This window comes from Alligator mississippiensis, chromosome 2, assembly GCF_030867095.1.
Source record: "Alligator mississippiensis isolate rAllMis1 chromosome 2, rAllMis1, whole genome shotgun sequence".
NCBI classification, from domain to species: domain Eukaryota; kingdom Metazoa; phylum Chordata; order Crocodylia; family Alligatoridae; genus Alligator; species Alligator mississippiensis.
In genome coordinates, this window is record NC_081825.1 from 132,302,724 (window position 1) to 132,326,009 (window position 23,286).

The window sequence follows — 23,286 nt, forward strand, 5'->3', positions numbered from 1 at the left end:
GTTTATAACTCCCATTGTAACCTGATCAGCTCGTGCCTGTTTGCAGGGAGTGACCTGAAAGACATACGACAAAGACCAGTTACACAAACACACACTCTACAAAATCTGGTCAGTGGTTTTGGAGACAAGGGTTTCAAGGCTTTGTGCACATGTAGTGGCATTTGCTATTGTCCCTTTCAGGCCTGTCTAAAGCAGCTCAGAATGTTGTAAAGTACTTCCACTTTGGATAGTGCTAAAGCTGAGAGAACACAAGGCCCTCATTCAGGAAACCCTATACGTATATGCTTAGCTTTGAACACATGAATGGTCCCATTGATTATGAACAGCTGACCTGAGCTTAGAACCCTACTTCCATACATGCACAGCAGTCAGCTCATAGCTAGATCTCCAAAACAGCAGAGTGCCATATTTTCCAGAGAGCTTAGCTCTCATGTACCAACCTAATTATGATGTTTAAAAAGGTATGGCACCCAGCAGTTCCCACTGAGATTCTTACAGGAAAATTTCCCAAGACTAGAGCAAGCTGGGCGTTAAGCTCTTGAAAATCTAGTCCCATCTGAGGATGACTTTTTGAATGCCAATCCCTGTAACAGGTCTTCATGACAAGTTGCATGTTGTATTTGTAACTGGAGGGCAATAAGCAGATCTAGGTGGAATTTTCACAAGTGCCCATGCAATGTAGTCCCATTGAAAGTCAACAGGTGTTTTGCTTGTAACCAACTTCATTTCTTTCAGTACACCCATGCCATATAGCTAATGATGCCCCAGCATTTTCATTCTAAGCCCTTGCTTTCAGTTGCTAATAATTTTAAGAAACTTCCACCACTTCAACATATATTGTGATGTTTTCCATGCCTGGTCTCCTTCTAAGGCTGAAAAATATAGAAGGTTTGAGCCAGTGGCATAACTAGGACAGGGGACTAGGGCAACAGGCTGGAGCACCAACTTTGGGGACAGGGGAAAGAAAAAACTAGCTGCTGCTGCAGCCACTTGATCATGATTGTGGATCCTGGCAGCAGTGGCAACTAGAAGTCATCATCTCCCCTGTGTGTGGTGTCTGCTTCAGGAACCTGGCTGTGTTCTTATGCTCTGGTTTGAGCAAAATGGTTCAGTCATTTTTGAAAACAAGAAAAGTGAAACACAAACACATGTGTGCACATCTATTGTTATGGTTAAAAAATATTGTGAATTCTTATAACAGAGGCAGAGTAAGTCAGAAATAGGAACTGATAAGAACTGTAGAAAAGATGTGTCTTTCAGTGTTTCTCTAAGACCAGTTTTTTAATTTGAAAATGGAAGTGCAAGCAGGAATGAGATAGATAGATAGATAGATAGATAGATAGATAGATAGATAGATAGATAGATAGATAGATTTAAACAGCAGGACTTCTTAACAGCAGACAGAGAGTGAAGAAATGTTCCTTGTTCTGCCACAGAACTGCTGTGTGGTCATGGGCACATCACTTCTCTTTGTACCTCTAGTCCCCCTTCCATTTACTGTCAGTCTTGCCTAAACATAGAATAAAACTCTTTGGAATAGAGGCTCTCTCTTACAAAGTATCTGTTAGATGCCTTTCATAATGAAAATACAAGCCCAAGTCAGACCCACAGACAGAATAATAATCTATCACTCAAAGTTTTGAATCAAAGTTGTTTTGCATTATGCACAGCTGATTTACAAATCAAGGGACTGATGCCATTGGAAATACTATGTGCAGGGTTCAGTCCCTGTGGCTAAAACTGTTCTGAGAGCTTCACATAGCATTTTCAATCACGTGACTTTCAAGGCTAGTTTCATTCTTGCTAATTTGATAGTGTCTAAAGAAAGCTGTCCCTGTTCATATATATATATATCTTTGGCGAGGGGGAGCAGGGGGAAGGAAGTCTTTGAACCGCTCAGTGTTGATCTTCCTGAGCTCCTTTTGAAGTAACTGTATCATCAATTGCATCAGAAGTAAAGTTAGGCCAATGCTGAGCTGTATTAAAAATTCCGCTCTGAATCTGCATCGTTAAATTCTCAAAGATTATGAAATCAAAGTGAGCCTTAACACCACTCCCTTGTGTATATGTGTTCTGATAGAGCCTTTGATTATAAGTAGCTGGATCAGTCTTCCTATTTATCCCACCCTCCCTTCAGTAGGTGGGCTGAAGTGGTGAAGGTGTTTCACTACAGCTCCAGAGGCAGGAGTTTCAGCCTTTGTTTGGATTCACTCCAAAGGCTGGCCTTAGGTAACTGTAAATGGGTTTGGAGTCATTCAGGCTGAGGACATCATTCCTTTGTGTGCTTTTGGCTAAATGAACTGGCACATCCAAACCTTTCTAGCCCACAAAGCCACCTGGGCTTAGATAAATATATTTTCTCTGTGAGAACTGCTCCCCTCTCAGGAACATTTCTATGTCTTTGTTCAAAGCCCACTGAATTCCCTGAGACTCCTCATATGAACTTCCACAGGCTTCTGGATGCCCATCTCTCTAATGTGGTCCCTGGTACTCAATACTGCAGCAGCTCTCTGCTGAAGTGGCAGGGCCTTTAATGTCGATTAATATCTTAGCAGCCTGTGATGGCACTAAGAATGAGGGTTTGTTTAGGGAGGAGGAGTTGAGGGGGCTAGGGAAGGCTATAAAAATCCAGCCTCACTTTTTCAAAGTGACACTGAACTGCTGCTAAAATATTTATAATATTCCCCAGAAAAAGCCAGTGGTTTCAATGGAGAATTGTTGCAGTAGAAAAAAATATTCAGAGCAACAGGAAGAGAGGGATGAGAAGAGAGCTTGCAGTTCAAAAGTGTCGTTGCCTTTACTCAATAACCTCTTCTCAAGGCTGCCTTACCCAGCTAGCCTTCAACTGGCCATAATCATCTCTTGTTTAATTGCCTTCTCTTCACCTCCCCTGAAAATGCACGGACTGTTCTCAGTGCTGCCAGGATCATAACACCTCTTCAGTGTTTTCACATTTGCCAACTGCCTACATCTTCAATCTGCCTTTTATACTGTGAAAGGCTGTTGCATAGATGCCTCTTATGGATGCCCCATGAAAGCTGGTCCCCTGAAATGCAACGGAGCTTTTCAAGACGTGGAAATTAATCTAGAACGTAGCTGGCAACCGGACTGCAAGAAGGCAGTGTAGTGTATAGTGAGATGAGATCAGGAAGTGGTAGGATGTCCTACATAAAACACTGCTGTGTATATATGCTTCACTTCACACAATTAGTCCATTGACTGCATTAGCAGAGGCTGAACATAACTGAAAGGAGTAGTTGTGCCAGCAGAGTAAAACTTGAAATTGCAACTCAATGGCTTAAATAAATACACAGTTTTATTTCTGAAAACAGCATTAGGCTCAGACTTTGGTTAAAGATCTGACCTTCAGAGATGAGCTCACGTGTGTGTGTGTGTGTGTGTGTGTGTGTGTGTGTGCGCGCGCGCGCGCTTGTGTATGCTCGTTTAGGGTTACCCTGTTTTCCTCATCCCCCTTGCTTTCTAATTGTTAGTTTCATTTTTCTATCCTTCTCCAAATACACCTCAACGACACTGAATAATCTGAACTACTTCATTCTTTGAACCAGCACAGCAATAACAAGAGAAAAATGGATGCTGCAGGAATTCCAGGTTCTTACATGGTATCATAACAGCTGGGGGTGGATCAGCAAGTGGGCGCTTGTGGCTGTGATTTCTTGCCTACAACATGTCACATGCAACAGCTTCCTTCACTAGCTCAGCTGCTAGAAAAGCCCCACTAAATTGGTTTAGGGTGACAAACTTTATGCTTTGATACATTGCTTATGTAGCTTTCATGCTTCTGTCTGATGTAGCCATGGAAAGTGCAGTGCCTTGCTCACTGCTTCTGTAGCAGGATGCTGTGGACTTGTTTCAGAAAAGACAGGACTTTGGGCCATGAATCCTCTCATGTGCTCCAGAAAAGAAAATCTGTCTATGAGACTGCTCATGACTTGTCCCCAGCACCCGCTCTAGAGCCCTCAGTCTCTAACAGGTCTGAAAGCAGACACATGAATCTGGAGCAGCCCCATGAACAATTTTCCACTTCTGAAGTAGACTTGAGGAGCAGGGCATACTCTGTCTCAGACTTCCTAAGACCAGCTGCTGACAGGGAATAGATAAGTCCTATCTTATGGGCCACAACCCTTGGGGCTTAGAGCAGGCTATGTGGACCAGCTGGTGCCTTCTGGGTGCTCTCCAGAAAGTGAGGTTAGTAACAGATTATGAAATGCGCTGAATCTCCACCTAGGGAAACATTTTGCTTACCCAAAATGCAAGTGCTATGCTTAAGGAAACAACAAAGGAACTCAGAGGAACCATCCTGGGTTAATGGGAGCAGCAATATCCCCAGTCCATGATGGCACACACACTTGGCCAGTAAGAACACATAGGGATGTTAGTGTTGATGCTCCTGCCTTTTGCTTGTGGACGTATGTAAGAAATAGACAAAAAATATATGTAAGAAACATTTAAGAGAAGCTGGTTACACAATACCCCTACAGTCCAGATTTCTTTCCAGGTGCCACCATTGAATGATTCCTTCTGTGCTAGCAGTACTTTCTAGCATGGACGACTGGTGCCTCCTGAGTTTGGGGGAGCACCAGATCACCGACAGTGGGGAGGGTCCCCCAGCGACCAATCGCCAGCCAGAGGTGCGGGGGGGGAGTCCCCCAGCTGTCGATTGCCAAGCCAGCCACGAAACTGGAAGTACACTTCTGGTTTCATAGCTGGCACTTCCAGGGGGTGCATGGCCGATCTCAGGAGCTGCACGTGCACCCGCATGCACCCACTGCACATTGCTAATGTTTTCTAGCATATGGTTAGTGGTTAGCAAAGACTACCAAATGCTGTAGCACAGACACCTCAGTGCTCAGGGCGCAAGTGCTAGCCAACTTGGAGAAGGCGAGGCCTGATACAGTGGGTCTACAGATCCAGTGATGGGGTAGCACAAAGGGCATCTAAAGCAGAAACAGGGATAAGGTTTCTTGAAAACCACTGAATTCTGGTGAAAGGGGAGGGGTCTGCTGTAAGCTATGGCAGGAGACATTTGAATCCATTTATGGGTCTCTCACATCAGACTCTGACAGGGACACAAGTTTTTTGAATGGATATGGTCAGGTAGCCCCTATGTCCTGAAAAGAGTCTTGCTCTAATGGGTTTCTGATATGGAGCTTTCCACAAAAGGTTTTAAATGCAGCACAAAGTCACAGAACTTAGGCATGGGGAGGATATGTAAAATGATCTAGCTGAGCATGCTATACTCCTCAGAGCCTCAAAAATCACTTTTGTGTCTTCTCAGTCTTACCTTACCCTCCCCTGTATTCACAGATTTAGTGAAGGGCCCATCTGGGCCATGTGCAATAAAGTGCTGCTCACCTAGAACTGGGCCAGTAAATATGACTGGGCCTTGGGCCAGTGACTCAGGACAGGGAAGCACATCTACTGAATTCTACTAGAAATGAATTTCCTGTGCTGTGACTTATCTGGATCAACCCTTGCAATAGAAGTGTAACTTTCATGTCCCATGAGTCCTTCTACTGGCTCATGGGCTAGGGATAGATATTACACATAACCTGGCTTAAGTGATCAAAGACTGGTTTAAACATTTAACAGAACAGATGTTCTGTTCTGCGTCTAACACAGGAGGTATGTAGTCCCACTAAGGGATATGCCTTACTTGACTTGGTGCTGGCCACAGGAAAGGACTTGGTGGGGGATCTACATGTACAAGGTAACCTAGGGGATAGTGACCACCAGTTGATAGGATTCACTATCTGGCATAAAGTGGGAAAGACAACTAGTAGGGCAGTAGCGCTAGCCTTCCAGAAGGCCAACTTCAATGAGCTCAGGAAATTGGTTAGGGTGGGACTGGTCCCTTCTACCAGGTCCCTTCCAACCCTAGAAATCTATAAAATCTATGAAATCTATATTTGGTGCAAATTAAACCAGTTTGAAAATGGCTGAAACAGTTTGAGATAAGCCTGGTTGAATATAGTATCAGACTTAACTGATTTGGCTCAAACTGGTTTATGCAATGTCTGTCCCAGATCCTTTGCTGGTTTAAGTTAAACCAGACTCTCCCAGCATCCTGTCATGCTGCCTGGGCTGGGCTCTCTGCTCCACAACAGAGCTGGCCCCTCCACTCTGCTCCCTGGCTGGAGCTCTGGCAGAGACTGCAGGCATCTGCCTGGCTGCCCCCTGCTCCCCTGCCCCTCCCCTCACCACTTTCTGCTAAGTAGTGATTCCCCCATCCCCCCTGCCTTACACAGACACCTTTCAGCATTAGCTAGCAAACTACATGCTGGCTACGGGTCCTGTGGCAGACAGGACAAAGGCAGAATCAACATGTAGCTGGTAATGTCCCTCTGTTGTTTTCTTAATGGAGTGATAAACACTGTGTTATTAATTTCCTGGTGGAGGGGTCAGCGGGGGGGGGAACCCCTCCCTAATCAGAGCGTCCTGCCAGGGCCTGGCCACATGCCCCTCAGCTCAGTACTGTAGAAGGGAAGGGGGGGCTGCTTTAGCATCCCCCAGCTTCTAGTCTGAGCCACTGCAGGCATGTGCCTGCATTTTTGGGATGTCTGAGTGGTTGCAAACTGATTCAACCTAGCCAGGTTAGACTAACCTGCAAAGATTGAATCAATTCAGGCTCAGGGTTTTTGAATCTCTGTCTCTAGCCATGAAGTTTAGACATTTTATCTGAATTGCTCACTTTAGAGTATTGTTCTTGTTCTTTTCTTTCGGGCAAGATAGCAAAATCCTTACACACTTTGCTGAGCTGTTGCATAATGTGTTGTGCCACTGAGATCACTGCTGTGAGTAATTACTAATCAGCTGGAGTAAGAGCTCACCATCTGGCCCTCCATGAGTGAGGCTCAGTGTGCAGCACTTAGATCCATTCAATTCAGAATTAAACATATTCCATCTACTCCTGCTTAGACATGTAGGGCCATAGCCTCAGCTATTGTAAATAAAAGTGGCTCCATTGATTTAATTGGCACTATGGTGGTTTGTACCAGCTGATCTGTGTTGTCCTATACACAAGAACTGAAATCTCTATTTTTCCATAAGCTGCCATAAAAATGCCTGTGTTTCCCAGCACTCGGTATTTAATTGCACTAAGTAGCATTAGTCTATTTGTAGCAGGAAGCATTAATGCAACGCCACCAATTGTGTGGTAGTCAATGGAAATGTGGATGTTCTATATCAATTTTAATAACTTATTGATGCAGGGACATTTTTGCTTTTACTGCATTCTGTCAGCCTAAGTCAGAAGAACGTTGTTTAAAACCAATTTACTGGGTGTTTTCCATATTCTTTAATGGACTCTGTCTGCCATTCTCTGAGTTGGGTGCCATTGTGCTCTAAACATAGGTTCAGATTATGTTGCACTTACACACAATGATTAAAACCTTACGCTGTGAATCATCCCACCAAAATCAGCAGGTGCATTTGTGGTGTAAGGCACTATTCAAAGCAAGAAAGGGTGGTGAAATCTGGGTCACAGTTTGTACCAGAGGAAATATGGGTAATCCATTCCAATCACTACTGCTTTCCAGCATCTGGACTTATAAAAGTATCTAAAAGCTACAAGGCATTTGTCTCTGGAGGTTAAAAAAATGTAGCAAGCCACATACTGGGCTGTAAATACCAAAGTCAGGAATCAGAGAAATAAAAACAAAGTGTGAGCTGGATGCTGTACCCTCGGCTTCTTGGTGGGGAGGGCAGCAAAGTGTGAGTGAAGAGCTTTTGTACCTATGAAAGAGAGGGCGGTAGGAACTACAGTTTGGCATCATGGTCCTGTTGTCATTAAAGGGCAGAGGGCATCTTCCGCACAAAAAACATAGGGATGAGGCTGTGTGGGGTGGAAATCGGTTGAAGCTTTGTTGCTTTTCCTCTACAGAACACAGATCTCCCAGTGAAAATGTGTGTGGTGCTCACAGGTGACTTGAAGACTCAGAGCAAACAGAAGATGCATGAGATGTCCCTCCAAAGAAAGAGGCTGGGCTCTGTCTGATTCTGTATGATCTTGCCAGCAGATATACTGGCTGTATGAGTCATAACCCCGCTCCCTATGCCTGTACAATGGCAGATTCCTTTCTCCTCCAATCCTGCCAATGGCAAGTCTCAATTTGGGGGGCATGGCATAGGTTCCTCTTTCTTTACACCATGAGCTCTCTGTGGCCAGGATCACTTTTTCTTCCATGTGTGTAATGCCTGGCACTAAGGGGCCCAGATGAGCTTCCCTAGGCATTTCCACAACACAAATAATAGCATATCTAGATTAAAGTAGCATGGTGGCTTATGTTATCCCTCCAAAGCTGTCAAGTCCACCCAAAGGCAAGCATTGTCAGTGAAACTATATTTATTCCACAAAAGATATGATGACATGTGAAACCTTCTCTGACATAGGGGCAGGGGAGTATGGACTCACAGCATCTGTGATACAGAGACTTGTTAAATATTTTAACAGGTTCAGTGATGCCATCCATACAGTAGCTGCAGCCTCGTCACAACTCAGCGCTGGGTGGCTCTGTTACTGCTGCAAGTAACTGCTGCCAGTCTCTTGCTTTAGCTCACAGAACCTGCTGAGATCCTTTCAAAAAGGCTTGGGATAACAGCAGCTATGATTAATTTATGTGTGGGCGTGTGAAATATCTCTACCAATGAGCAGCTCATATCAGAATCTCTAAGTAAGAGCTTTGTAAGACCATAGCTATGTTTTCCTCCCTCCTCCCTTACACACACACGAGCTAATTTTACTCACACAAAACTCAAAAGGTCTAACACCGAAAAAGGTCCTGATCCTTTGAGTGTCTGGCGTTTTGCGTAAACTTTTAAAATCTCCTAACCTACTGCAGAGGTCCTGTGTACAACCCTAATATTTAAAATGTTAAGGGCTAGATTCTGGGACTTCTTGGTCATGGTGAACAGCACTTTGCTCTCCTAATTTCAGTGGGGCAGTTTGTGGAGGAAAGCACTATTCAGCATGAGTAATGAGACTGGAATCTGGTGTAACAGGAGGAAAAAGCAGAAAATACCTCCACTGGGTGTGAGAAACCTTCCCAGGCTTCTCCTTGCTGACTGATCATAGAGAGTAATAATCCTTGAAGAGAATCCTGTCTGTCTTGTCTGATTTATCTAACTTGTCTGTCCAAAGGTGAGGGATAAGAATTTAAACAGAAGGGAAATAAAGAAGAAATCCCACTGATAAATTTACTGGACCCTCACTCTTCTCCTGCAGATACCCTTTATAGAAAGACTCCTCATACAAAGCTTTTCTGTATCAACCTGGTTATTAATGGTCTCAACATCACTTCACCTTCTTGAACTAGTTCCCATGAAATGGCTCCTGTTTGTCTTCATTACAAACACTGGTGCAGAGACAGTTGGCTAGATCCTTAGCTGGTGTAAACCAGCACAACTCCACTGATGTCACTGAACTACAGATTTACACTGACTGAGGGATCATATCCCTTGCCCTTCCTCATTAGCTATAAAAGTCCCACGTGCATGTTTGAAACTATAGAATAAGAGTTTTAGTTTAGATAACATGAATACATAGCCTAGACTTCTTGTCATAAAATGCAAAAAAAGAAATAGCTTCCACATTTTTAACTGCTTTCTCAGTCATTCCAGGCCTTTTTTTTTGTCTGACTCAAAGCAATAACATAAATAAACCTGTTTTCTATCACAAATTTGTTTTTCAAAGACATTTGTTCCTGCTAGCAAATTGCTCTATTTGCAAAGCAGTAGAACATGTTAAACAAGGTGCACAAAGTTATTAAAAAGACCTATGCATAAGAATATTGATCTCTTAGTACCATGCAGCCAATAGATACTACTAATCATCTGCACAACTAAAACTCTGCCATGCATGGTTAGGAATTAACTCAGCACCTAAATGCAGGTGCAGGATTATTATGAAAATAAATTATCCAGAACCAAAATATAATATACTACCTAGTATGCTTTTGGAGAAAAGATAGGAACTTACTGCTTAGAATCTTCTTGCTCTTTTAATCTTGGGTTCCAGATTTCTTCACCAATAGAAAATCTCATAATTATGTGTTGCCTTCTGTAACCCTAAAGAGAGAGAGAAGCCTGTTGTTACCTATGTGTGTTAAAATGCTCTGTAACTGACTCCTCCCACAGAAAGACAATTACATTGTTCTCTTCCTCTAAGCAAAAGTTATAGTGGAGTCTCTCTCAAATAAGTTGTAATAAATATTTAAATGTGGTGAAACCCCACAAGAGTATCATTAGCCATGGAAATATTATTGCAGGTTTTTGTTCCATTGATGGAAAATGGAAGTAAAAGGTACTGGTTTTAAATTTAGCATAATGCTTTCTAATTCTGAGAGACAGTCAGTGTAGAAAACATTTTGTTTTCATACACCAGTACACTTTATATGCTTGAGCTACAAATGTAATTGGTTTCCCATTAGTGAGATAGGTCTGTAACTTTATCTAGACTGCATTGTCCGCTGCGTAGTTGAAGATCAGCTGATAGTTCTGAGGCCATGAGAGCACTGTGGTCAAAGTGTACATTTAGATGCAGGCCAAATCATTATTAAAGCAATTCTCTGCCACGCTGCACAGCAGCAGAGAACAAGAGGCAATTTGAAAGTGTGCTGCCCATTATGGGTGACCTTCAGTAAACAAGTGGCAGCTATATTAAATATCAAAGCCATGTTTCGCACTCATTGTTATTATTTCTCTTACAGAACTGCCACCTCACATGTGATTATTGAAGAAGACAATCCCTACTCCAAAAGAGCATATAATCAGGGTAGATATTTGTTTATAGCTTTTGCTCCATCCAGATAAACCAGCGTTGGAATGCTGTAAGCTAAATAAGTCTTAAAGTCAAGAATAAGTTTACCCTCCCCCCCCCCAAATAAATAAACTCAAAACATTTCTGGGTACAAGACTTAAACTCTAGCTGGAATCTACCAAACTTAAGGTGTCCCATTTTGCTTCTGGGTGTCATACCTGGTCCCACCCGTCTCCCTCCTACACACCAATAATTTCAACACATCTGTTACTTCACAAAATGAGCTATTATTTGATCTTAATGACATGCCAAAACAACTCCTCCCACACCAGAACACTTTTGTTAGTAAAAGAATCAGCTGTTTTCCACCCATCAACCCACAAACAATGGGATAATTTACCCTGCCTTCTCCCTGATTTTAGAATAACTACCTCTCAACATCTGTACTAGTCAGGATGAATTGTTTTTTCTGACACCTGTGCTTTCACCCTTCATTCACACTAGCTCTGCTAAACTCTCTGAAATTCAGTGCCCTCGACATATGCATCCCACAGGTCTCAACACAGTTTTTAGTCCTGCTGTTCCTGGGAGACTTCCAATAGGTAAATGTCATAAGATACCTCCAGAGGAACTCTGGAAGCAGAGGGTCAAATTTCCACTACTCTCTGGGAAACCCCCATAATTTGTCAAGGGGTGTTCCCAGGACTCACCTGGCATTTGCATCATTTCTATGGTATGTCTGCAACACAAAACACTAATCAAACTACAAAAGTGAGGGTTCACTCAGCTTTCTCCCTATAGTAAGCTGCAAGCAGCTGAAACCCAATATGGCTCCCTGAGCCACAAAGAGAAGTTGAAACCTACTAAATCCTCAGTTTCCAGAGATAGGTCTTTTAGCTTAAACAGTAAATATTTTTGTTTTAAGATCCAGAGATGTTATGTTCAATCCCTGTTGTCAACAAACACAATCTTGCATACAATTTGTGAACAGGCTTTTCAGGAAGCTTCAGCCACTTCGTTCATTCTCTTTTCGCCATACAGTGTGTGAAATCGCATATTCTACCCAACCCCAAGGCAAAGATCCATACAACATAGAACAAGTGGGTATGGTTTCCTCTGAGGTGCCATGCTTCATATAATGCCCATTTCTGACAAACAACCTCATGCATGCAGCTCTGAGACACAGGCTGTTCCAAAATTGTTCTGAGCCATTATTTATCATGTTACTTTTCACAATCTGTATTTTGACTGACCTGGAATTTAGCTCAATAGTTATGCTGGATGTGTTCCAAGTAAATTAATAAACCCTCCTTTGCTGCCAATTCTAGCAATGAGCACTTTGCTGAGCTGCTGCAGTTTGAGATGTCTGATTGCCATCCATCTTAGAAAACTGCAGAGTCAATCCCTTTGATTTGATTTCATGTGGGGATCAATACACAGGTGCCATCTCAACTTCATGCACTTGCCAAAAAGGGGGAACTTAAATCCAAAGCCAATGAACCTTCCGCAAATGGGAGGGCAATGGTATTCTTATTGCAATGGCAGCTGTGACTGTAAACTGACCAAAAATTCTGCATTTTAGAGATGACTTTTGTCATTAGCAAACAGCATGTGCCCATCTTGTAGGCTGTTCTTGTTCCATTAAAGAACAATACATTGTTACTTACTTCCTTTTGGAACCTAAATCAGGTATTCCTCCTTTACAAAGCTAAACCAGGTTTAAGAACAAATCCAGCTACATAGGTGTTTCACATTATGTTGATGGTCATTGTGGACAGAGCTGGGAGATAGATGTTTTAAAAACAACAAAAATCTGTGTGCTTCTAATGGTTAAGCTTTTGGGCATATTTTTGGGCATATTTTTACTCTAGTTTTCAATGAGATGGGGTATCTCTACCATGCAAATAGGACATGCACACCAGTTGTCCTTTTATTGCTTCTGACAAATATTCTGTAGTTTTGTTCTACTCTATTCTCCTCTACAACTTGATTCCACATAGGAAAAGGCCAGGTGAATTCTCTCAAGGACAGGAATGACTTCCTCTTTAAGACTGAGGTGTGATGGTAAATCAGGACTGTCACCAATGGAAGAACCGAAAACCCATCTGGGGAAACTGTTTGTTATTCATAGTACATCCTCAATATATGTCTTTATGGTGTGTAGTTTTTATACTAATAAATTAGAATTATTACTAAAATTGCATGCATTGAGTCAGTGAGTTTTATGCCAGCTCTAGGGATCCTGCCAACTCCACATTATCTGGTCTCTAAGGGTCTGTGTCAGAACATAGATAAAATCTGGAATCCTAGGCATACCTCTAAGGCCAGGGCTTGCGCCCTGATTCACTAAAGTACTTATGCATGCATATAATTTTAATTAGGGAATATTTCCCTGAACTTCAATGCCTTTTGTGGTAGAGGACAAGCTACTCAAATATAATACTATTATATATCACAGCCTTTCTCCACACTTGGATGAACAAGGTACGTATGAAAATGCATTTCATAAGCTAAGCCCCAAAACAGGAAAAACTAACTACTGCAGTGTGCTGTGAGGAATGTCACAAACATGTGCTACTGTTTTATTTATAGTTGATTTAGATAAGTATCAGATGACAATCAATTATGTGCCATCATATCAGTATTTCAGCTGGAGTGGCAAAAAAAAAGAGCTATGAAAGGCAAGTGCCTTGAAAAATGCTGTTATGTCTTTTTGCTTTATTGCTTAGCTTAGCTTTAAAAATCCTGTTTGAAAACACTCCATGAAGAGCCATAAGAAAAGTTACGATGGTGGTACTGGGCTGGGTTCTCCAGGCATTTTAAACTGGCTGAAGATTTTTTCCAAAAAATTCCCACTGTGTTGTGAGAAGCTCTGCCATGGCAAGGGTGGCACATGCAGTTAAGGAGTCTCCTGTGCCATCTGCCTCCCCACTCTGTTCTCACTGTATGCAGGAGCGGCAGTACTGAGGAGACACATGGCATAATGGAGCTTTGTGCCCTGCCTGAGTTAGAGAAGAATGCCCGTTACTCTAGTTTCCACTTGGGCTAGGCAGTCTGGTGTCAAGGAGCTGCAGCTGGCTACCTAAGTTTACCACTGTCCACTGCATAGAGTGAAGAACTGAAATGGAAAAATGTAGAGAGAGCCTGTCAAATACACTGTTAATTCTAAAGCCAGGAGTACCCAGAGCTAAATAGCAAGGAATGCAGTGGGGATAGAAGAAGAATAACTGTATCTCTGGGTATGAGGCAAATAGCATTTTTCAAGAAAGGGCTAGGTAGGCCCTGATGGGTCTAAAGGTTAGTTACAACTGAAATTAGCAAATCAACCAATTCTCATTCTTCTGGCCATGAGCTAATCGTACCCCAAAATCGGGAGGTAATTTCCCTGTTTTGCAATATTGACACAGATTGCACAAGTGTTCACCCTCCTGTCAAATATCAGGAACTTGTGGTTGTCAAAGTTCAGGCCCCAGGGTCTGTGGCTGCCATGCCATTTTGGTATGTCAGTATTGACTAAGGGGAGGAAGAGGACAATCTATGCTAACTGCAGCATCCTCATTCCTTTGATAGATTTCCCCGGCTATGAAATCACAAACCACACTGGTCCACAGCTCCATGTTTAATTTGTGGATAAGTTTGTCACTATTCTGGGTAGTTCAAAAAAGATTACAACAATAAATCTTGAGCAAAGCCCTTAAAAACTCTGATTTTTAGGAAGCCTCTGTTACTTTAGCTCAATAGTTTTTTTCTTTAGGGTTCTAATTCCCAGAGATCTGGTTAACTTCTGTAGTCTTTTTCTAAGGCTCACCTAACAATTAAATCTTGTCTTTAACACTTTCATGGCAATGTGGAACCAAGCAACCTCTTCCTAGCAGTTGCAGAAAGGAAAAGGTAAACCACAGGGGTTGCTGAAGTACTTTTCTCAGGCAAGGTTAGCATAGAGCAAAAAGGAAAGGCCTCTGCATTCAAGACTCTACAGTTTGTCCTTTTCATTTGTTGATTCAAAAGGTATTCTTGTTTTTACATAAATACAGGAACCTGTTCCTGTACACATGACTATACTACAAAGATAAAGGAAATATTTTACTGCTAACTTTCAAGAAGGAACATGATTAGGGAGTAAAGATTTCAGAAGTATTTAAATAAGGAGTAGAACTGCTCATAATTGGAATTTCCATACCACAAGAAATCCCTGCATTTTAAATGCATTTTTGTTCTGAATTAAGATGACAACAAACAAACAAAAGCTAATACATCCTGCAAAACAAATTTTATTTTAATAAAAAGGTCAGTTTGGATCAACTGGACTTTTTTGCTTCATTAAAATGGATATATTCCATCTTTATTTGCTGGAATGTTACCATTTGTATTACACAACACATTTGAAACTGAAAGTTGATTTTAAGTGAAGATACAGCCTCATCTTCTCTTTAGCTAAAATGGAATGTTTCAAGCTCACTGAAACACTTTGTTTTGGCTTTTTTCCCCAAAATGAAATCTCGTCAAAATATGTCTCTCTCCATGAAAAATACAAATTTGGGGGGAAATGGCATATTTCCAATGGAGAGCATTTTTGACCACTTCCAGTTAGCAGCCAAAATCCCATTATTAGAAATGACTCAGACAGGGAAGAGTTTAAGTATCTTTGAAAGTCAATGGGATTTCAACTCCTAAGTAATTATGTCACATCTGAAATGGGATTTAAGCTCCTAAGAAACTTATGTGCTTTTGAAAATGTTATCACAGATCATATATATATAACGTACTATGCTAATCCTAGCCATTGCTTTGTGTTCCCTGGACTGGTAGTGCCCTTGTTCCTCCTGCTCTCATCCTGTGCCCATTGTAGGTTTGTAGTAAAGATACAAAGTTTCTTATGGAATGTAAGATAGTGGCTGGGGTGTGGATGGGTGGGAAACCATGGATGTTCTTGTGGACCCATTTGGGTAGCTGTTTATTACACAGCTTCCTGTGGGCTCAGGAGAATGGACTCAAAAGCCCACATGGTCCCTTGCCATGCAATGGTCCCAATCTATAATCACATAAATGACTTACATTTTAGCTGAGTACCAAGAATTTGCAATTCCCTAACTTACTGTCATCTGTCAGTCTCCAGACTACAAAAAAAAATCTATAACTGCAGTTTTCACAATGAATTTTAAAAAGCTGCTGAAATTGTCAGTTATTCAGTGGGGAATCTGTATTAAACCTTAGTAATTCACCCGGATGTCACCTTGCTTCACTAATCCAGACCTCCTTCCTCAAAGAAAAAAAGCCAATTTCCTTCTTCCAGTAATGACTGGAATGTATTTTTACCATGTAAAAGAGGACAAGTACATTCTGCCATCAAGTCCACATTTCCTGAAAGGTTTCTATGAGTGAAGCATCTTACAACTTTAAATTATGAACAGAAGTGGATGCATAAGCAATACATTGCAAACACACACTCAAAAACCAAGCCAAAGTGCCATGGGATTTATAATTCCACTATAAGAGAACTGGCTTGGTTCAATTTAGCAATGCAGCCTCAAAGTGGACACAAATCCAACTTTTTTAGGACACTTATCCTTCTAAAAGAGCCAGTTTCCTGGAATAAAATACATATGCTTAACATTTCCAAAATTAAAACATATAGGGGAAAAAGCATAAAAATAAGTACTACCTACCGGAATTGTTGAAGGAAAGAGATTTCTTTATAAGGTGGAGCATCGTGCTTGCAAGTCTTTGTTTCTGTTCATATGGAAACCTGCCTGCAAATGACAGCATGTTTTTTATTTAACGAGGATTGGCTAGAATGTGTGCTGGCACGGCTGTGTAAGCGAACGGAGTCAGAAAAGAAGTGATCGCCACTATGCCAAAATAGATGTTTTCCCTTCTTTAATACAGTTTTTCTGCAGCATATAAAATGATACCATTTCCAAAGCAAACTCATGACAGCTTAAGTCAGAGAAAAAAACAGCTAAATAGCTGCTCCCTTTTCAACTCCGTTCAAGAATTCATCTGTTCTTTGGTCTGCCTGCTTTTTAAACTACCAGCAAAAACTATGACCTTATTCTATGGCCTGTAAAAAAACACATTCTCATATTTGTATTCATTCTCAGGAGTGTGCTTGCTAGGACTGTGCTGCATTTTATTGATTACAAGGACAACCATTTAGAGCTCTTCCTTGCATTTGTGAGCACTTATTCCTGCAATTAGTCCCATTAGTTTCAGTAGCACTGCCTGAATAACTGCTCAGCTAATGAGTAAATGTGAATAAGGGTGAGTAAGGGCTCCACAGTCTGGATCCTAGATTTTATCAATGTGTTACTATTTCTGAGGGTAACATTGTGGCAAACAGAGGGAAGAGCTGTATTATTTGTTATGCCTGTTTGATGGTATTCTACCTACCCAAAGCTGTTGGGAAGAGCAAGCAGAGAATGAAATAATGACCAAAGATGACCCTAGGGAAAATACTTCAAGGATCCTTAAGAGAACAGTGAGAATGCTCTTATTGGAAAGCACCTATGAGCCTAGCTGAAGCCAGGTTTACAGGCTTATTTTTCCCGGACTGGGGGCTTAAGATCAAAAGGATACTGAACATTAAAAAATCCTGGCTAAACAGGAGGGGGTAGGGCTAGTGGTCAGCAGCTGCTTGGAGACAGATGCTATGGAAGAAGGAATGAAACAACAGCATGCAGCCAGCCCAAAAGTAGGAACGGAAAAGGTATAGATAGATAAGGCTGGGGCTTGTAGGCCTTTTGCCTTTGAACCCCTTTCTTTGCCTGCTGCATACCTCTGTGTAAATAAAACCCACTTTGCTTTGAAAGACCCATTTTATGTCAATCAGCCACAGGTCTAAAGTGAATTCTCTTGCAGGGACCAAACTCAGCTGGATCTGCTTGTAGAGCCATAAAGGCAAAACAAGGGAGCTGCCCGAATCTATGGACAGGTGCTATATTTGAAGCAAGGATGCAGATGTACATGCCTAATGAGTAGTTGGAAAAAAGTTTTTTTGCAAGCTTTTGGGCGTAATCACCCTTCCTTCTTTCATTGCTCATGCCTGGCCTCACAGACCCATTTACCTGTCTCACAGACCCCTGCCCTTGTTTATTTACTTTGTTGCTATACATACTTGTTAAAAAGATCACGGACTACACTGTACAGGCAGGCCATAAGCCCAAACCTTCAGGCCAACTTGTAGGGTCTTTACTGCCTCCCATTTGTCACCCTCCCCAGAATAAATGTTTCTAAAAGTCAAAAAGCCTTTCTTTCTTTCTTTCCTTCTTTCTTCTGAAAACTTGCAAAAAATGTTTTCCGACTACTTAGTTGGTCTAATAAAAGATATCACATCTACCCAAAGAACCTTGTGCGCCTGTGTCCTTAGACCAACACAGGTACAACCAAAACCCCAGCATGCCTGATGAAGCTCTTAAAAAATGGATGATCCACTTTAAAAATGACCCTTGAGAAAACAGGAGCATCTCTGAAGCATTTCATTGTGAAACATTTCATGTAATGTTTACATACTGCCCCAAAGAGTGGTTGATTGGCTGGACCCCACCCTTGAGAGAGGTGAAGGAAGCCAAGCCTGTCAGCTAAGGGGTGTCACAAAGGAATCACATGGACCACTGAAATGCAGCTTCCCCTCATCCTGTAACCATGACAAATGTGGGAGACATAAAAGGAACTCTTCTTGGCAACCTGGGATGATACAGAAATTCAGGTAGTGATTCATCTGCTTGCTGTCTTGTCTCTCATAGTAGATACTATTTGCTTTAGGGAAGGGTGGAAGAAATTTTGGAGCAGACAATTACAAAATAATTTGTCTGTATGGAAGATTTCTTCCTAACCCATCTCAGTTAGGCATTATTCCCTGGAGAATAATATTCTGTATCCCTTCTAATATCAATAAGTAAATACATAAATAATCCAAGCCAAAGTTGTCCCATCCAGTGTGATGGTAGATATTCCATTTTTATTTAAAATCCTCTTGTAAATGTTTCCCAGGACCACCCCTAGCACCTAGATAGAATATTTGCCAACCTCTGCCCCTCCAGCATAGCCTCAAAATTGAAACAACAAGTGTCTACAGGCAACCCCCACATAGCGCTCTTAATTGGTTCCTGAAAAAACGAACATTAAGTGAAACCAGAAGTATTTGACGACCCAAGATGGTGACCGCAAACGTTATACTTGCTGAGCGCTAAGTGAAATCAGGTATCAATTTAAAATGAGCATTATAGTGAAATAGCACTAAGCGAAACAGCGTTAAGCAGGGGTTGCCTGTATTTTTATTACCGGCTCAACTATTTCAGCCTAAAGCTCCCACAGAACTCATGGTTTCTATCATCTGCTCCTATTGGCTTGTAATTTTTTCCAAATTAGCTCTGTTCTAGCACCTTTTAATTTTTTTTATTCTTAAATTACACTCTAAACACTGAGATGGCAGGCGCAATAGAATACCTTTTCTTAAAAGAGAGAAGGGGAGGGAAGAATGTGCAAACCAACAAATAATCACGAAACTTGGACAATCACATCCAGTGTATTGAGAGCACATAACTCTTCCTCATGTTGCTAGATCTTTCTGAGAAGCATGTAAATAGATGTCTATCCTACCTTTATTACATTAAAGTTAAGTCCATGGTGAAGCATTAGTGCCAATACACCAGGTGGGTAAATTTGCTTTATCCATCCTTGCCAAGCCAATAGTGGAAGAGTCTGACTAGAACATCCCTTAAGCTTCTTTATGGGCTAACCATACCTTTAGTTCAGTTGTCCAGAAAAAAACAGACAAGGCAGATGGATAAAAATATATAAGCAGTACATGGACTATGTATACAATGTCCTCCTCACTCCACAATCTCACCAGCCAGAGTATTTAAGCCAGTGAGAAGAGCAGCAATTTAGTGCTGTGACAGGCCATCAGTAAACGACTACCCAGGAGCAAAAGAAGTGGGGGTAAATGGTGATACCAAAGATTCTCAATGAGTCACAGTGCTTCCTAGGACTACTCCTGGGGTAATGTAACTTATACATTGTCCCTTGTGTTGATATGTGCCTGATATCAAGATGTAGCTGGGAGGTGCAACTGAAAGCAGCACCAGCTGCATTATATGCAATATTCCAGCAACTATAAGCAACACTTTTGTTCAGGAAATAGCTTACTTAAACTGAAATAGTAATGATAAAAGGTAAAAATAGGAAGGCAGAGGGAAGAGAAGACTAAAGAGATAGAAGTTCTTCACCCACTTGATTTTTTGTATCTATATCCTAACCCTTAAAATTAGTTATCATTTATAATCAATTCCACGCATAAAGTAATATTCAAATTAGACAGTAATCTAAGCTAGCAAGCAGCTTGCTAGCTGAAGAGTCATACATTTATCCATTATCACAGGGCTAAAAATAGAAACCTTCTGAGAAGTTGTTAGAACGGCACTATATGGCATATTCCAGTAAAAGCAAGCTTTGGATAAAAGAGCAAAATGGTAAGGCTCTAAAGACAGCAGATGCTTAATTAACATGAGCCTATCCTGGTATGTGTAGTGGGCCAAATTGTGCCAGTCTTACCCACAATCCATAACTCAATACTCTGTAAGTACCCTCATGGTCTGGATCCATGATGCTGCTGTAATCTGACTTTGCACTGGCATAAGCAAGGACCAGACATACAATGTAAATCCCTACACTGAGGACATATCTACACATGCAAATAAACCAGGAGCAAATTATTCTTGAGTAAACTCCCCCAGGCATGTGTGTACATATGCAGGGATGCAGGAGAAGATTTGCTGCCCCCAGCACATACTGCTCTCACTCCAAGGGGCCAGGAGGCATCCTTGGCTGACCAGAGAAATCCAGGGCAGCCTAAGGGCCAAAAGGGGAGCACATAAAAGGTGGAAACAGGGAGAAATCACCAAAGACGAATATACCTCCTCTGCTCGCACTTGTAGGGAGGCAGTTAGACAGGCCAAAGCTACCATGGAGCTGAGGATGGCATCCCAAGTAAAGGACAACAAGAAATTGTTTTTTAGATATATAGGGAGTAAAAGGAAGGCCCAGGGAGGAATAGGACCCCTGCTAAATGGGCAGAAGCAATTGGTGATGGAGAGGGGAGACAAGGCTGAACTCCTCAACAAGTTCTTTGCCTCAGTGTTCCTAAGTGAGGGGCACGACAAGTCTCTCACTGGGGTTGTAGAGAGGCAGCAGCAAAGCGCCAGACTACCATGCATAGACCCTGAGATGGTGCAGAGTCGCTTGGAAGAACTGGATGCCTTTAAGTTGGCAGGCCCGGATGAGCTCCATCCGAGGGTGCTGAAGGCACTGGCCGACATCATTGCACAGCCACTGGCGGGAATATTTGAACGCTCGTGGCACACAGGCCAAGTCCCGGAGGACTGGAAAAGGGCCAATGTGGTCCCCATTTTCAAGAAGGGGAGGAAGGAGGACCCGGGCAACTATAGGCCAGTCAGTCTCACCTCCATCCTTGGCAAAATCTTTGAAAAAATTATCAAGGCTCACATTTGCGAGAGCCCGGCAGGACAAATTATGCTGAGGGGAAACCAGCACGGGTTCGTAGCAGGCAGATCATGCCTGACTAATCTAGTCTCTTTTTATGACCAGGTTACGAAATGCCTGGACACAGGAAGAGGGGTGGATGTCGTATACTTAGACTTCAGGAAGGTCTTCGATATGGTATCCCACCCCATACTGGTGAACAAGTTAAGAGGCTGTGACTTGGATGACTACAGAGTCCGGTGGGTGGTGAATTGGCTAGAGGGTCGCACCCAGAGAGTCGTGGTGGATGGGTCGGCTTCGACCTGGAAGGGTGTGGGCAGTGGGGTCCCGCAGGGCTCGGTCCTTGGACCAATACTCTTTAATGTCTTCATCAGCGACTTGGACGAGGGAGTGAAATGTACTCTGTCCAAGTTTGTGGATGACACAAAGCTATGGGGAGACATGGACATGCCGGAGGGCAGGGAACAGCTGCAAGCAGACCTGGATAGGTTGGACAAGTGGGCAGAAAACAACAGAATGCAGTTCAACAAGGAGAAATGCAAAGTGCTGCACCTAGGGAGGAAAAATGTCCAGCACACCTACTCCCTAGGAAATCACCTGCTGGGTGGCACAGAAGTGGAAAGGGATCTTGGAGTCCTAGTGGACTCCAAGATGAACATGAGTCGGCAGTGTGACAAAGCCATCAGAAAAGCCAATGGCACTTTTTCATGCATCAGCAGATACATGACGAATAGATCCAAAGAGGTGATACTTCCCCTCTATCGGGCGCTGGTCAGACCGCAGTTGGAGTACTGCGTGCAATTCTGGGCACCGCACTTCAAGAGGGATGCGGATAACCTGGAGAGGGTCCAGAGAAGGGCCATTCATATGGTTAAGGGCTTGCAGGCCAAGCCCTACAAGGAGAGACTAGAGAACCTGGATCTTTTCAGCCTCCACAAGAGAAGGTTGAGAGGCGACCTTGTGGCTGCCTATAAGTTCATCACGGAGGCACAGAAGGGAATTGGTGAGGATTTATTCACCAAGGTGCCCCCAGGGGTTACAAGAAATAATGGCCACAAGCTAGCAGAGAGCAGATTTAGACTAGACATTAGGAAGAACTTCTTCACAGTTCGAGTGGCCAAGGTCTGGAACAGGCTCCCAAGGGAGGTGGTGCTCTCCCCTACCCTGAGGGTTTTCAAGAGGAGGTTAGATAGGCATCTAACTGGGGTCATCTAGACCCAGCACTCTTTCCTGCCTATGCAGGGGGTCGGACTCGATGATCTATTGAGGTCCCTTCCCACCCTAACATCTATGAATCTATGAATCTATGAATCCTAGCATCCCTGCAACCGGCCCCTGCAGCAGCCAGGGGGAACTCTTGGCTCCCTTGGGTGCTAGCCCATGGGCCAGGAGACAGCTGTCTCCTGGAGGGTGCTGGGACATTGCTCCCTGTTGTCGGGGCAAGCTCCACCACCAGAACCCAGGTGGACACAACATCTCCCTACCCCAGCAGCAGGGAGCTCCCAGCCCCTCCTCCATGATTGTGGGGCCCGGGATGGGAGAAACTTATCTCCCAGCCTGAGCCCTACGGTCACAGGAGCCAGGCTGGAAGATCCTTCTCTCCCAACGCCAGCTCCGCAGTCATGGTGCTAGCATTGGGTGATCCCCAGCCCCCCGACCACATGGCTCAGGCTGGGAGATTAGCATTTCCCAGCAGCCCTGGCCCTGCAATCACAAAGCAGGGCCTGGGAGCTCCCTGCTGCTGTGGCAGGAGGACATTGTCCCCAACTGCGCTCCAGTGGCAGAGCCCGCTCCAACAGTAGGCAGTTCCTAGGGGCAGGGAGCAATCTCCTACTCGCTGTTGCCCAGCTGACCAGGAGCACATTTGCTCCCAGTCAGGCATCTACATGTGAGCTACTGCGCACTAAGTAATCTTGAGCAAATTTGCTACTTGCATTTGCAGGTAGCAAATTTCTTCACAATTAGAGCCAATTACTGCACAGTAAGCATCTACACATAGATACTTACTGTGC

At 42.9% G+C, this 23,286-nt stretch overlaps 1 protein-coding gene across 6 annotated transcripts in view; it reads right to left on the reverse strand.

The window, feature by feature from the left end:
- CSGALNACT1 (chondroitin sulfate N-acetylgalactosaminyltransferase 1) overlaps positions 1 to 23,286 on the reverse strand; it is a 100,196-nt gene that overhangs the window by 33,792 nt on the left and 43,118 nt on the right. For 3 of the 6 annotated variants that reach the window (XM_019500140.2, XM_019500142.2, XM_019500139.2), the window contains exons 3-5: positions 16,441 to 16,524; positions 9,995 to 10,083; positions 1 to 54 (exon numbers count right to left, since the gene is read on the reverse strand). The exon at positions 1 to 54 is cut by the window's left edge and continues 874 nt beyond it. The gene's annotated coding sequence lies outside the window, so the exon portion shown is untranslated. The remainder of the gene's footprint in view (positions 55 to 9,994; positions 10,084 to 16,440; positions 16,525 to 23,286) is intronic. The other 3 variants (XM_006269573.4, XM_019500144.2, XM_059722154.1) reach the window with 3 other exon arrangements.